We start from the raw sequence: 11,882 nt of genomic DNA, 5'->3' as shown, positions 1-11,882 counted from the left end.
TTCGTAAGCCATTTCTACAGCCAAGTGTTTGTCGCTACGAACACCACCACAAAAGAATCAATACGCAAAGAAGTGGGATACGGAAGTACTAAGGAACGACGAGATACGGTTGAAATTCTCTAAGGCTATAGATACAGCAATAAGGGATAGCTCAGTAGGCAGTACATTTGAAGATGAATGGACATCTCTAAAAAGGGCTTTCACAGAAGTTGGGACAGGTACAAAAAGGGTGACTGCGAAGAAACCATAGGTAACAGAAGAAATACTTCAAATGATCGATGAAAGCGGAAGTACAAAAATTTTCCGGAAAACTCAGGAATACAGAAATACAAGTCGCTGAGGAATTAAATAAATAGAAAGTACAGGGAATCCAAGACGAAACGTCTGCAGGAAAAATGTGAAGACATTGAAAAAGAAATGACTGTCGGAAGGAAGTCAAAACACCCTTCGGTGACATTAAAAGCAAAGGTGATAGCATTACGAGTGCAACGGGAATTCCACTGTTAAATGCAGAGGAGAGAGCGGATAGGTAGAAAGAATACATTCAAAACCTCTATGAAGGGGAAGATTTGTCTGATGTGATCGAAGAAGAAACAGGAGTCGATTTAGAAGAGATAGGGGATCCAGTACTAGAATCAGAATTTAAAAGAGCTTCGGTGGACTTAAGATCAAATAAAGAAGAAGGGATAAATAACATTCCATCAGAATTTCTAAAATCATTGGGGGAAGTGTCAACAAAACGACTGACTATTCACGTTCGTGTCTAGAATGTATGAGTCTGGTGGCATAACATCTGCCTTTCGGTAAAGCATCATCCACACAATTCCCAAGACGGCAAAATCTGACAAGTGCGAGAATTGTCGCACAATCAGCTTAACACTCATGCATAAAAGTTGCTTACAAGAATAATATACAGATGAATGAAAAAGAAAATTGAGGATGCGCTAGATGACGATCAATTTTGCTTTAGGAAAGGTAAAGGCACGAGAGAGGCAATTTTGAGGCTGTGGTTAATAATGGTAGCAAGACTAAAGAAAAATCAAGACACTTTCATAAGATTTGTCAACCTGCAAAATGCGTTCTACAATATAAAATGGTGCAAGCTGTTCGAGATTCTGAAAAAAGTGGGGGTAAGCTATAGGGAGAGACGGGTCATGTACAATATGTACAATAGTCAAGAGGGAATAATAAGTGTGGACGACCAAGGACGAAGTGCTCTTATTAAAAAGGATGTAAGATAAGGTTGTAGGCGTTCGCCCCTACTGTTCAACTTGTACATCGAGGAAGCAATGATGGAAATAAATTAAAGTTCAGGAGTGGAACTAAAATTCAAGGTGAAAGGATATCAATGATACGATTCGCTGATGACATTGCTATCTTGAGTGAAAGTGAAGAAGAACTACATGATCTGCTGAACGGAAAGAACAGTCTAATGAGTACGGAGTATGGGTTGAGAGTAAATCGAAGAAACACGAAAGTAATGAGAAGTAGTAGAAATGAGAACAGCGAGAAATTTAACATCAGGATTGATGGTCAAGAAGTAGATGAAGTTAAGGAATTATGATACCTAGGCAGTAAAATAACGAATGACGGACGGAGCAAGGAGGACATCAAAAGCAGACTAACACTGACAAAAAGGGCATTCCTGCTCAAGAGAAGTCTACTAATATCAAATATCTGCCTTAATTTGAGGAAGAAATTTACGTTTGGAGTACAGCATTGTATGCTAGTGAAACATGAACTGTGGGAAAACCGGAACAGAGGAGACTCGAAGCATTTGAGACGTGGTGCTACAGACGAATGTTGAAAATTAGGTGGACTGATATGGTAATGAATAAAGAGGTACTGCGCAGAATCGGAGAGGAAAGGAATATGTGGAAAACACTGATAAGGAGATGGGAGAGGATGATAGGACATCCGTTAATACATGAGGGCATGACTTCCACGGCACTAGAGGGACCTGTAGAGGGAAAAAACTATAGAGACGACAGAATTGGAATACATCCAGCAAATAATTGAGGAAGTAGGTTGCAAGTGCTACTCTGAAATCAAGAGGTTAGCACAGAAGAGGAATTTTTGGCCGGCCGCTTCACTATTACGTGGAGAAATGACTTGTATCTGGCGAGCAGAATTTCACAAGTGGTCTTTCGATTTGCTTGCTACCTTTCATTCAGTTCATGCGGAACCCATCTTCCCACTTTCTGCAGCTTTCCTATAGCTTTCAACCGAAGAGAAACGGCTTTCTGCGTCACATTCAATTGTTGAGCGAGTGCCTGTTGAGTTTGCGTATCATCTTTATCTAATAAAGCCTCCAACTCTTAGAACTTTTTCGGTGGTTTCCCGCGCCCGTCGTTTCTCACGTCAAAATCACCAATTTTGAATTTTTTGAACCACTTGAAACACTGTGTTTTCCCAAGAGCATGTTCGCAGAAAGATTCGACGAGCATTCTATGCGATTCTGTAGCAGTTTTCTTCAAAGGAGACATCACACACATCCATGCCCGAGACAGGATTCGAACCTGAGACCGTAGCAGTCATGCAGTTGCAGAATGAAGGCTTTCACGACCGGGTGGCATGGCTGTTGATATACTTTCCGGGATGTGAGGTCGTGGTCGAAGAACTTTTCTGCTCCTTACGTTTCGTCCAGGACTGCACTGGACTTCCTCAGAGGCGCTGCTCCGCTGAGTCTTGCCGACCGACTGGTCGGGTGTCTGAGAGCGACTTATATATTGTGAGAAAGGGGGGCGTGGTTCAGGTGACACGTGATGAGCAGTGATAATCCATAGCAAAGATAAGGTTGACTATCGACTACCACCTTGTCAAAGATAAAAATTGTTAGCAATTTTGTAGAGCCACTGTCCATATATCGCTACGTTTCATAGCCTCCTCTTTCCTATTAAAATTATCGTGATGTTTATAAATTTCGATAGCTTCTCTGCATAGCCGTGGATAGTAATTTAACGTTGTAGATAAAACTTCGGTATCCGAAAACTTCACTTGGTGGTTTCCTGGTTGAAGAGCATGTTCCGCTACAGCTGACTTTTCTATTTTTCCAAGTCGACAAAGACTTTTATGCTCTTTCAGTCGCGTGTTTACGCTTCTTTTGGTAGTACCAATGTAAACTTTACCACAGGTACCGCTACGGTCGCAGGTTCGAATCCTACCTCGGGCATGGATGTGTGTGATGTCCTTAGGTTAGTTAGGTTTAAGCAGTTCTAAGTTCTAGGGGACTGATGACCTCAGTAGTTAAGTCCCATAGTGCTCAGAGCCATTTGAACCATTTTGAACCACAGGTACATGGAATTTTATACACACCACATGTCGACAGGGGAGGGCGTTTATCCTTCACAGATCGTAGTACTTGACTTATTTTCTTTGTTGGTTTAAAGATCGGTTTTATGTCATGTTTTCGTAAAATCTTACCGATCCGATCTGTTACTTTTTTAATAAAAGGGAGAACTACTGTATTTTTCTGTCGTTGTGGTTCATTCTTATCTTTTGGGTTTCTGTTCCTTGGACGCAAAATTCTATTTATCTCTTTTCTTGAATAGCCGTTTTTTTCAAAAGCCTGCTTCAGATGTTTTACTTCAGCATCCAAATGTTCGGGTGTACATATCCGTTCCACACCTTCAGTTCCTGACTGAAGCGCCTGGAACCGCTCGGCCAAACCGGCCGGCTCGTAGGCAATAAACTCGACATGTTTACGGATTTGAAACAGATACCGATGTACAGAACTTGGGTTTCTGTGCGTTGCCTTCATCAACCGCTACAGGAAGCAGTTGGCGCTGCACATGCCGTCTCACGAGGCCTGCACTGACGGCAGGTACAATCTATAGGGAAATTCCGGTTTCATGCTTCTACGTCTGGTATGTGAACGTTATTGCGGCCCTTTGCATCCGCCCATGTTTGATGTCTTCCCCATTGGCATTAGCTTCTTCCATCAGGGTAACTGCCCTTGTCAGAATCAGAATCGTGCTACAGTGGTTTGAGGAGCATGAGAGTGAATTCAGGTTTACGTTTTGGCCACCAAATTGCCGTACCTGTACCCGATGGAACACATCTGGGGCGCTATCAGCCATCGACTCCACGCCCACACTCATCAGGCAGAGAATTACGTGAACTGCGTGACCTGAGCATAAACATATGATTCTACACACCTCCAGAAAACTAAATCATGCCGTGCAGAAGCGGCACGGTATGGTGGTCCAAGGCTGGATTAACACATTAAGTACGTCATATATCAAATACGATGTGTATTCGGATACTCTCCTAACTTCACCATTTGTTACACTGTCTTTCATTTCTAAGACACGAGAGATGAGCGTTAAGTTTTAGAACTTTTTTCCTTTTGCCACATATCGCATCGAGTGGAACAAAGAGGATTCCGTAAGAGGGAACACTGTGAATGATAACTCATATTAATTCAGCTACTATTCAGCCAAATACTGACCACCTGGTGGCGTGGCAGGCGTTACAACCAGGAGCGTTTTAGAGAGGATTTCCTGTTTCGACATTTGTGTGACAATCAACAGAAACTTACAATGAATCTTGATCAGACCAATGCGATAAATATCTTTAACTCTTGAGACAACATGTCCAATAAATCGCAAACCTAGTGTTTGTATGAGTGCACAATACCTAATCAAAAACGTCTTGACACTCATATGTAGCGCACAGTTGACCACTAGAAGGGTTGGCGCTGCCACTATAAGGAGGCGGGGAGTGCTGTGTTGCCAGTAGGAAAGCAGTAGGCCTAGCAGCAATATAGGTGTAGTTGCAGAAGTCAGTTACTTCAAACGTGTACTAGTCACTGGACGTCACCTGAGTAACATATGCATCAGGAACATTCCATCTCTTCCAAAGCTGCCTATGCCTATTGGTGATGTAATTGTGAAGTGGAAACTGGAAGAAACTGCCTTAGCTAAATCGAGACCAGGCAGGTCTCACATACTGGGCGACAGGGGCTGCCAAGCATTGCGAAGAGTTATTGTAAAAAAATAGCTTGAAATCAGTGGAAGAAGTCAGTCAAGGATTCCAATGTGCTACCAGTAGTCCAGCTAGCACAATTACGTGCATACAGAGTTTAAAATGATGGGGCAGAATGGTGAAGTGGCTCTTCATAAACCATACATTGCTGTACCCAGAGCCGAGCAACGCTTGAGGTGATGTAAAGAGCGATACCAGTGGGCACTTGACGAGCGAGCACTTTGGAGTGATAGATCGTGCTACACTCTGTGGCAATCTGGCGGAAGAGTTTGGATTTGGCGAATGCCTGGAGTAGGTGACCTGCCCGCATGTGTAATGCCAACAGTGAAGTACTTAGGAGGCGATGTTACAGATGGACAAAGGGGGAGATATTCTTTTTGGGGTGTGGGCCACTTCTTGTGCTTAATATATACATAGCTCTCAGGACACAAGTAGCCCATCAGGACCATCCGACCGCCGTGTCATCCTCAGCTGAGGATGCGGAAGGAGGGGTGTGTGGTTAGCGGACCGCTTTCCAGGTCTTTATGATGGTTTTATTTGACCGGAGCCGATACTACTCGGCCGCCTGGCATCACGAGGCTGAGTGCACCCCGAAAAATCGCAACAGCGCATGGCGGCCCGGACGGTCACCCATCCAAGTGCCGGCCACACCCGACAGCGCTTAACTTCGGTGATCTAACGGGAACCGGTGTTGCCACTGCGGCAAGGCCGTTGCCCTTCTCGCACTTAAGCAAAAGCTAAATGCCAAAGGATATGAACCCGCTTTACAGCATTGTGTACTGCTTAGAGGAACATTTCCGAGGTGGTGATTGTTTCATATTGACAATGTACCCTGCCATAAAGCATCATCTGCGAGGCAATTGTTTGTGGACAATAACAAACGGACTGGTCTGCCGAGAGTCCAGAACTGTACCCAATGGAACACCTTCGGGATGACTCAGTACGTCTATTTCGCCTGGTTTCGGCTCGTGAAAAGGCTGTCATTCCTTCACAGACATTCACACGCCTTATTGAAAGTGTAGCCAGTATATTTTAAGCCATCATAAAGCTGAAGGATGGACACATAGCCAATATTAATTTCCACTGATAGATTCCCAGATACTTTTGATCCGCTAGTGTATGTATAATTATATATATTATACATACATAAACAATTACAGTCGTATTGATTTGCTCAACAAGTGCAGAGTACTACAGTCACTACACAAGGGAAATGCGACTGTTAACCCCAGCAACACCAGCACATTTTCCACGACGCGTACTACCAGCGGAGACGGAGTGGAGTTACTTTATGCTCACGACAAAAGAAATTTTAAAAAATTCATTAACTGTCTGTAACTTCTATTAATAACATCGTTTTTGAGTAGGTATTGATGTATAAGTAGGGCCCAAAACATTAAAATAACATTTAACACAATCTTATTAATACCAACACATTTTCGATAATGTGTACACAGAGGAGAGTCGTGCTTTACAATCGCCACAAAAAAATTGAAGAAACGCTGATTTCATTATTTTTCGTTGACTTTTATTCACAACAAATTTTTTTAGGGTACATTTATGTGTAAGAAGACTGTGTAACGTGTTACTGCAAATTTTAAAACAATTGCGGAATCTGGCATAAGAAATGAAGAAAAATAATAAACCTTTTTTTCAAAATATAAAGTACGTGACCAAAAAACAATATTTTCAAAAGATGGCATCAATTACCACCTCTTTGGTATTGCAAGGGTTAAACAATGTAGTTTATTCGCAATGCAATGTGACAGCTGCCTTTCTTGCAAGAGCCGTCAATTGGAGTATACATGTCTGCTGCCTTCGCCGCATTCCACTAAAATCCCACGTCTTCCTCTTTGTAAATGTGGCTGAGATGTTAGGCAGCAAGAAGTTTAATATGTAATTTCTTTTACCCATCCTTCTCTGGTTTTTGATGCAAGGTGCCAATTGATCATGGGGTGAGGTCCAGTTGGAAGAAATTTTATCTGTTTCGACTTAGTCAATATTATCTCAATACCAGAAAAATGAAATAATTTTCAGAGTTTTACAGGTATCGTAAAACGTCATGTTATGTAAACATATCACAAAAATGGTTCAAATGGCTCTGAGCACTGTGGGACTTGCTGAGGTCATCAGTCCCCTAGGACTTAGAATTACTTAAACCTAACTAACCTAAGGACATCACACACATCCATGCCCGAGCCAGGATTCGAACCTGCGACCGTAGCGGTCACGCGGTTCCAGTCTGTAGCGCCTAGAACCGCACGGCCACTCCGGCCGGCTAAACATATCACGCTGCAAAATTTCACTTCAGTGACATTCTTTCCATTGGCCTTGCCAATCTCGATTTTTGTGAAGTTACGACCAGATTACTTGAGCTAAAGATAAAAAATTCCACAGAGTAATCATTTTAAAAACTTTCGGGTAGAAAAATGTGTAGGTCATATATCGACTTTCTCTGCGACGACGTGTGTACGGAGATGTTATCTGGTGTCGTCTTCACGGTCAGTCGCAATCAAGGTGGGGGTACGTTCACATCGCTTCCGCGTTTTAGCGTTCGTCTGTCCTAACGAAAATAAGCGTTTTCAAGGAACGTTTCTTGAAAAATATGATTGTTAGTTATAGCTGACACTCATGATAAATGAAATAAGAGTCAATAAGCTCTTCATTTTGCTACTGAAGCACCCAACTTCGTCCTGAAAGCAACATTTCGGCTCGGTATCTGAGAAACTCCTTTTCCTTCTTTTTCAGTTTCCTACCAAGTGGTAATAATTTTAGCACGCTCTCTAATGCTGATGACTACCACGTTCTGTGGAATGTTTTGGACAACGCGTCGTATGTCACCCGTGCTCTATGCGAGTGTGTCTGTGTGGGGGAGGGTGGAGGGAGGGGGAGGGGGCAGAAGAGGAGTGTAGAAGTCTTGTGGCGTGCTTGCGGCTGATAGCATGGTGCGTCTATGGGGCGGAAGATTAAGCCACGTGGATGATACGGTCGAGGGACAACAACCCCGTGGATATAGCACAGGCAAGAAATATGCTTGCGTCGCGAACGTCGGTCTTCAGCGCTGCGGGTGCAGCTCTCTCTCTCTCTCTCTCTCTCTCTCTCTCTCTCTCTCTCCCCTCTCTCCCTCTCTCTCTCTCTCTCTCTCTCTCTCTCTCTCTCACACACACACACACACACACACACACACACACACACACACACACACGCATGCACGCACGCTCATTTGTGTTTGTTTTATAAGACTCATTCAATAGTAAGATTTTTCACCTCGGGATATAAGGAGTTGGAATTCTTTCTCGTGTCTCAGCGTGTAATGGCAGGGTCTCATTTTTTAACTTTTTTGTCTCACTGATTTGCCTTTGCTGGATTTCAGTGGATTAAACTTTTAGATGTTGTGAAGAAGATTAACTGCTGGAAGGACATGAGACTAATGAGGAATTTCTGTATCAGGCAAAGAACAGGACAGGAAATGAGATGAATGAAGGATTTCAATTTTCGAGTAGGGATTCACAAGGCCATAGGTCTTCCTTCAGTCTGGTTCATATTTCGTTAGAAACTGTTTCCAATAAACAAATTATGAGAAAATGGCTTTATTTCCTTTTTTTTCCTTTTTAGGGTTCCATACCTCAGTCGGTAAAGTGGAACCCTTATATGCTCACCTTGTCTGTCTGTCAGACTTTTAAAAGTCCTTTTCCTCAAGAACAGGTAGACGTATCCAGCTGAAAATTATATCCCTTTTCAGCGTCCTTCTGTAACATAACACCTCTTCCTTTTCTGGTTTTTCAGATTCCACAGTTCACTTCGATACAATGTTATACTCCGCAAGTCCATTTTGACAAATTTCTATCGCAAATTAAGGCCCATGTTTGATGCTAACAGACTTCCTTTCCCGAAGCCTTTGCTGTAGCCTTCCTTTCATGCCTTTACTTCGTCGTCAACCGTCCGCTAGTGCTGGGCAAACGACCACCTACACAGATACATTTTGGCCCTTTCTTTTTGGGAAGGTGCACTCCGCGTTGTCAGGACGTTTTTGTGCGCAAAGTTTCTGTGACTTTCATAAACTTCGTTATATATTTACCTGTATTTTAACTATATGTGTTTTCTGGGTTTTTGCGACGAAGCTGGAGGGGCAGTTTGCGCATTTTCCTCGAAAATTATGGAATACAGCCAAAAGCACATGTACATACCCGCGAATGTACCCAAACAACTGCTGTTAATCAGGCACGCTCATTCCCTTTAGTTATTGATTGTTAGAATAGCTGAACCCAGATCTGTTGTTGTTGTTGTGGTCTTCAGTCCTGAGACTGGTTTGATGCAGCTCTCCATGCTACTCTATCCTGTGCAAGCTTTTTCATCTCCCAGTACCTACTGCAACCTACATCCTTCTGAATCTGCTTAGTGTATTCATCTCTTGGTCTCCCCCTACGATTTTTACCCTCCACGCTGCCCTCCAATACTAAATTGGTGATCCCTTGATGCCTCAGAACATGTCCTACCAACCGATCCCTTCTTCTGGTCAAGTTGTGCCACAAACTTCTCTTCTCCCCAATCCTATTCAATACTTCCACATTAGTTATGTGATCTACCCATCTAATCTTCAGCATTCTTCTGTAGCACCACATTTCGAAAGCTTCTATTCTCTTCTTGTCCAAACTATTTATCGTCCATGTTTCACTTCCATACATGGCTACACTCCATACGAATACTTTCAGAAATGACTTCCTGACACTTAAATCAATACTGGATGTTAAAAAAATTTCTCTTCTTCAGAAACGCTTTCCTTGCCATTGCCAGCCTACATTTTATATCCTCTCTACTTCGACCATCATCAGTTATTTTGCTCCCCAAATAGCAAAACTCCTTTACTACTTTAAGTGCCTCATTTCCTAATCTAATTCCCTCAGCATCACCCGACTTAATTAGACTACATTCCATTATCCTTGTTTTGCTTTTGTTGATGTTCATCTTATATCCTCCTTTCAAGACGCTATCCATTCCGTTCAACTGCCCTTCCAAGTCCTTTGCTGTCTCTGACAGAATTACAATGTCATCGGCGAACCTCAAAGTTTTTATTTCTTCTCCATGAATTTTAATACCTACTCCGAATTTTTCTTTTGTTTCCTTTACTGCTTGCTCAATATACAGATTGAACAACATCGGGGAGAGGCTACAACCCTGTCTTACTCCCTTCCCAACCACTGCTTCCCTTTCATGTCCCTCGACTCTTATAACTGCCATCTGGTTCCTATACAAATTGTAAATAGCCTTTCGCTCCCTGTATTTTACCCCTTCCACCTTTAGAATTTGAAAGAGAGTATTCCAATCAACATTGTCAAAAGCTTTCTCTAAGTCTACAAATGCTAGAAACGTAGGTTTGCCTTTCCTTAATCTTTCTTCTAAGATAAGTCGTAAGGCCAGTATTGCCTCACGTGTTCCAGTGTTTCTACGGAATCCAAACTGATCTTCCCCGAGGTTGGCTTATACTAGTTTTTCCATTCGTCTGTAAAGAATTCGTGTTAGTATTTTGCAGCTGTGACTTATTAAGCTGATAGTTCGGTAATTTTCACATTTGTCAACACCTGCTTTCTTTGGGATTGGAATTATTATATTCTTCTTGAAGTCTGAGGGTATTTCGCCTGTCTCATACATCTTCCTCACCAGATGGTAGAGTTTTGTCAGGACTGGCTCTCCCACGGCCGTCAGTAGTTCCAATGGAATATTGTCTACTCCGGGGGCTTTGTTTCGACTCAGGTCTTTCAGTGCTCTGTCAAACTCTTCACACAGTATCATATCTCCCATTTCATCTTCATCTACATCCTCTTCCATTTCCATAATATTGTCCTCAAGTACATCGCCCTTGTATAGACCCTCTATATATTCCTTCCACCTTTCTGCTTTCCCTTCTTTGCTTAGAACTGGGTTTCCATCTGAGCTCTTGATATTCATACAAGTCGTTCTCTTATCTCCAAAGGTCTCTTTAATTTTCCTGTAGGCGGTATCTATCTTACCCCTAGTGAGATAGGCCTCTACATCCTTACATTTGTCCTCTAGCCATTCCTGCTTAGCCATTTTGCACTTCCTGTCGATCTCATTTTTGAGACGTTTGTATTCCTTTTTGCCTGTTTCACTTACTGCATTTTTATATTTTCTCCTTTCATCAATTAAATTCAATATTTCTTCTGTTACCCAAGGATTTCTACTAGCTCTCGTCTTTTTACCTACTTGATCCTCTGCTGCCTTCACTACTTCATCCCTCAAAGCTACCCATTCTTCTTCTACTGTATTTATTTCCCCCATTCCTGTCAATTGCTCCCTTATGCTCTCCCTGAATCTCTGTACAACCTCTGGTTCTTTCAGTTTATCCAGGTCCCATCTCCTTAAATTCCCACCTTTTTGCAGTTTCTTCAGTTTTAATCTACAGGTCATAACCAATAGATTGTGGTCAGAGTCCACATCTGCCCCTGGAAATGTCTTACAATTTAAAACCTGGTTCCTAAATCTCTGTTTTACCATTATATAATCTATCTGATACCTTTTAGTATCTCCAGGATTCTTCCATGTATACAACCTTCTTTCATGATTCTTAAACCAAGTGTTAGTTATGATTATGTTGTGCTCTGTGCAAAATTCTACCAGGCGGCTTCCTCTTTCATTTCTGTCCCCCAATCCATATTCACCTACTATGTTTCCTTCTCTCCCTTTTCCTACACTCGAATTCCAGTCACCCATGACTATTAAATTTTCGTCTCCCTTCACAATCTGAATAATTTCTTTTATTTCATCATACATTTCTTCAATTTCTTCGTCATCTGCAGAGCTAGTTGGCATATAAACTTGTACTACTGTAGTAGGTGTGGGCTTCGTATCTATCTTGGCCACAATAATGCGTTCACTAT

The 11,882-nt window shown here is 42.2% G+C and overlaps 1 pseudogene; it reads right to left on the bottom strand.

The window, feature by feature from the left end:
- Positions 1-5,584: 5,584 nt before the first annotated feature.
- On the bottom strand, positions 5,585-5,702 carry LOC124735548 (annotated as a pseudogene).
- Between the last annotated feature and the right edge of the window lie 6,180 nt (positions 5,703-11,882).

Source organism: Schistocerca piceifrons, unplaced genomic scaffold (genome assembly GCF_021461385.2).
Source record: "Schistocerca piceifrons isolate TAMUIC-IGC-003096 unplaced genomic scaffold, iqSchPice1.1 HiC_scaffold_1682, whole genome shotgun sequence".
Classification (NCBI taxonomy): Eukaryota; Metazoa; Arthropoda; class Insecta; order Orthoptera; family Acrididae; genus Schistocerca; species Schistocerca piceifrons.
The sequence above is the reverse complement of the archived record's forward strand: the minus strand, read 5'-3'. Positions and strand labels throughout refer to the sequence as shown.